The following is a 4,884-nucleotide window of genomic DNA, read 5'->3' as shown; positions in this document are numbered from 1 at the left end:
TTCAGATAGGGGAAATGTCAGTGAGCATTCCGATTTCAGCTCCAGAGCGATTCGCCCAATGAGTCCTTGATATTTAGTCGTTTTCAGCCAATTTTCTGGATTTTTGAAAATTTCACTTTTTTGTGAAAATATCCACTAAACGAGGGAATAATATGTGTGAGGGTACCCCAGGAGAGTTCCAAATGTGTGTGGGTAGAATATATATCCCACGGGGGTAAAATTGAAAAAAGTTGAAAAAAAAATTTTTTTGGACTTAGTCATTTTTCCGCCGTTTATCAGACTTTCAGATAGGGGAAATGGGAGAGAGCATTCCGATTTCAGTTCCAGAGCGATTCGCCCAATTAGTCCTTGATATTTAGTCGTTTTCAGGGAATTTTCTGGATTTTTGAAAATTTCACTTTTTTGTGAAAATATCCACTAAATGAGGGAATAATATGTGTGAGGGTACCCCAGGAGAGTTCCAAATGTGTGTGGGTAGAATATTTATCCCACGGGGGTAAAATTGAAAAAAGTTGAAAAAAAATTTTTTTTGGACTTAGTCATTTTTCCGGCGTTTATCAGACTTTCAGATAGGGGAAATGTCAGTGAGCGTTCCGATTTCAGCTCCAGAGCGATTCGCCCAATGAGTCCTTGATATTTAGTCGTTTTCAGCCAATTTTCTGGATTTTTGAAAATTTCACTTTTTTGTGAAAATATCCACTAAACGAGGGAATAATATGTGTGAGGGTACCCCAGGAGAGTTCCAAATGTGTGTGGGTAGAATATATATCCCACGGGGTAAAATTGAAAACAGTTGAAAAAAGAATTTTTTTTGGACTTAGTCATTTTTTCCGGCGTTTATCAGACTTTCAGATAGGGGAAATGTCAGTGAGCGTTCCGATTTCAGTTCCAGAGCGATTCGCACAATGAGTCCTTGATATTTAGTCATTTTCAGCCAATTTTCTGGATTTTTGAAAATTTCACTTTTTTGTGAAGATATCCACTAAATGAGGGAATAATATGTGTGAGGGTACCCCAGGAGAGTTCCAAATGTGTGTGGGTAGAATATATATCCCACGGGGGTAAAATTGAAAAAAGTTGAAAAAAAATTTTTTTGTTACTTAGTCATTTTTCCGGCGTTTATCAGACTTTCAGATAGGGGAAATGTGAGAGAGCATTCCGATTTCAGTTCCAGAGCGATTCGCCCAATGAGTCCTTGATATTTAGTCGTTTTCAGCCAATTTTCTGGATTTTTGAAAATTTCACTTTTTTGTGAAAATATCCACTAAATGAGGGAATAATATGTGTGAGGGTACCCCAGGAGAGTTCCAAATGTGTGTGGGTAGAATATATATCCCACAGGGGTAAAATTGAAAAAAGTTGAAAAAAATTTTTTTTGGACTTAGTCATTTTTCCGGCGTTTATCAGACTTTCAGATAGGGGAAATGTCAGTGAGCGTTCCGATTTCAGCTCCAGAGCGATTCGCCCAATGAGTCCTTGATATTTAGTCATTTTCAGCCAATTTTCTGGATTTTTGAAAATTTCACTTTTTTGTGAAAATATCCACTAAATGAGGGAATAATATGTGTGAGGGTACCCCAGGAGAGTTCCAAATGTGTGTGGGTAGAATATATATCCCACGGGGGTAAAATTGAAAACAGTTGAAAAAAGAATTTTTTTGGGACTTAGTCATTTTTCCGGCGTTTATCAGACTTTCAGATAGGGGAAATGTCAGTGAGCGTTCCGATTTCAGTTTCAGAGCGATTCGCCCAATGAGTCCTTGATATTTAGTCATTTTCAGCCAATTTTCTGGATTTTTGAAAATTTCACTTTTTTGTGAAAATATCCACTAAATGAGGGAATAATATGTGTGAGGGTACCCCAGGAGAGTTCCAAATGTGTGTGGGTAGAATATTTATCCCACGGGGGTAAAATTGAAAAAAGTTGAAAAAAAATTTTTTTTGGACTTAGTCATTTTTCCGGCGTTTATCAGACTTTCAGATAGGGGAAATGTCAGTGAGCATTCCGATTTCAGCTCCAGAGCGATTCGCCCAATGAGTCCTTGATATTTAGTCGTTTTCAGCCAATTTTCTGGATTTTTGAAAATTTCACTTTTTTGTGAAAATATCCACTAAACGAGGGAATAATATGTGTGAGGGTACCCCAGGAGAGTTCCAAATGTGTGTGGGTAGAATATATATCCCACGGGGGTAAAATTGAAAAAAGTTGAAAAAAAAATTTTTTTGGACTTAGTCATTTTTCCGCCGTTTATCAGACTTTCAGATAGGGGAAATGTGACAGAGCATTCCGATTTCAGTTCCAGAGCGATTCACCCAATTAGTCCTTGATATTTAGTCGTTTTCAGGGAATTTTCTGGATTTTTGAAAATTTCACTTTTTTGTGAAAATATCCACTAAATGAGGGAATAATATGTGTGAGGGTACCCCAGGAGAGTTCCAAATGTGTGTGGGTAGAATATTTATCCCACGGGGGTAAAATTGAAAAAAGTTGAAAAAAAATTTTTTTTGGACTTAGTCATTTTTCCGGCGTTTATCAGACTTTCAGATAGGGGAAATGTCAGTGAGCATTCCGATTTCAGCTCCAGAGCGATTCGCCCAATGAGTCCTTGATATTTAGTCGTTTTCAGCCAATTTTCTGGATTTTTGAAAATTTCACTTTTTTGTGAAAATATCCACTAAACGAGGGAATAATATGTGTGAGGGTACCCCAGGAGAGTTCCAAATGTGTGTGGGTAGAATATATATCCCACGGGGGTAAAATTGAAAAAAGTTGAAAAAAAAATTTTTTTGGACTTAGTCATTTTTCCGCCGTTTATCAGACTTTCAGATAGGGGAAATGTGACAGAGCATTCCGATTTCAGTTCCAGAGCGATTCACCCAATTAGTCCTTGATATTTAGTCGTTTTCAGGGAATTTTCTGGATTTTTGAAAATTTCACTTTTTTGTGAAAATATCCACTAAATGAGGGAATAATATGTGTGAGGGTACCCCAGGAGAGTTCCAAATGTGTGTGGGTAAAATATTTATCCCACGGGGGTAAAATTGAAAAAAGTTGAAAAAAAATTTTTTTTGGACTTAGTCATTTTTCCGGCGTTTATCAGACTTTCAGATAGGGGAAATGTCAGTGAGCGTTCCGATTTCAGTTCCAGAGCGATTCGCCCAATGAGTCCTTGATATTTAGTCATTTTCAGCCAATTTTCTGGATTTTTGAAAATTTCACTTTTTTGTGAAAATATCCACTAAACGAGGGAATAATATGTGTGAGGGTACCCCAGGAGAGTTCCAAATGTGTGTGGGTAGAATATATATCCCACGGGGGTAAAATTGAAAACAGTTGAAAAAAGAATTTTTTTTGGACTTAGTCATTTTTTCCGGCGTTTATCAGACTTTCAGATAGGGGAAATGTCAGTGAGCGTTCCGATTTCAGTTCCAGAGCGATTCGCCGAATGAGTCCTTGATATTTAGTCATTTTCAGCCAATTTTCTGGTTTTTTGAAAATTTCACTTTTTTGTGAAAATATCCACTAAACGAGGGAATAATATGTGTGAGGGTACCCCAGGAGAGTTCCAAATGTGTGTGGGTAGAATATATATCCCACGGGGGTAAAATTGAAAAAAGTTGAAAAAAAAATTTCTTTGGACTTTGTCATTTTTCCGGCGTTTATCAGACTTTCAGATAGGGGAAATGTCAGTGAGCGTTCCGATTTCAGTTCCAGAGCGATTCGCCCAATGAGTCCTTGATATTTAGTCATTTTCAGCCAATTTTCTGGATTTTTGAAAATTTCACTTTTTTGTGAAAATATCCACTAAATGAGGGAATAATATGTGTGAGGGTACCCCAGGAGAGTTCCAAATGTGTGTGGGTAGAATATATATCCCACAGGGGTAAAATTGAAAAAAGTTGAAAAAATTTTTTTTTGGACTTAGTCATTTTTCCGGCGTTTATCAGACTTTCAGATAGGGGAAATGTCAGTGAGCGTTCCGATTTCAGCTCCAGAGCGATTCGCCCAATGAGTCCTTGATATTTAGTCATTTTCAGCCAATTTTCTGGATTTTTGAAAATTTCACTTTTTTGTGAAAATATCCACTAAATGAGGGAATAATATGTGTGAGGGTACCCCAGGAGAGTTCCAAATGTGTGTGGGTAGAATATATATCCCACAGGGGTAAAATTGAAAAAAGTTGAAAAAATTTTTTTTTGGACTTAGTCATTTTTCCGGCGTTTATCAGACTTTCAGATAGGGGAAATGTCAGTGAGCATTCCGATTTCAGCTCCAGAGCGATTCGCCCAATGAGTCCTTGATATTTAGTCGTTTTCAGCCAATTTTCTGGATTTTTGAAAATTTCACTTTTTTGTGAAAATATCCACTAAACGAGGGAATAATATGTGTGAGGGTACCCCAGGAGAGTTCCAAATGTGTGTGGGTAGAATATATATCCCACGGGGGTAAAATTGAAAAAAGTTGAAAAAAAAATTTTTTTGGACTTAGTCATTTTTCCGCCGTTTATCAGACTTTCAGATAGGGGAAATGTGAGAGAGCATTCCGATTTCAGTTCCAGAGCGATTCGCCCAATTAGTCCTTGATATTTAGTCGTTTTCAGGGAATTTTCTGGATTTTTGAAAATTTCACTTTTTTGTGAAAATATCCACTAAATGAGGGAATAATATGTGTGAGGGTACCCCAGGAGAGTTCCAAATGTGTGTGGGTAGAATATTTATCCCACGGGGGTAAAATTGAAAAAAGTTGAAAAAAAATTTTTTTTGGACTTAGTCATTTTTCCGGCGTTTATCAGACTTTCAGATAGGGGAAATGTCAGTGAGCGTTCCGATTTCAGCTCCAGAGCGATTCGCCCAATGAGTCCTTGATATTTAGTCGTTTTCAGCC

Source organism: Phyllobates terribilis, unplaced genomic scaffold (assembly GCF_046119375.1).
Source record: "Phyllobates terribilis strain yellow unplaced genomic scaffold, ASM4611937v1 Scaffold_226__1_contigs__length_3207580, whole genome shotgun sequence".
NCBI classification, from domain to species: domain Eukaryota; kingdom Metazoa; phylum Chordata; class Amphibia; order Anura; family Dendrobatidae; genus Phyllobates; species Phyllobates terribilis.
Note: the sequence above shows the minus strand (reverse complement) of the source record.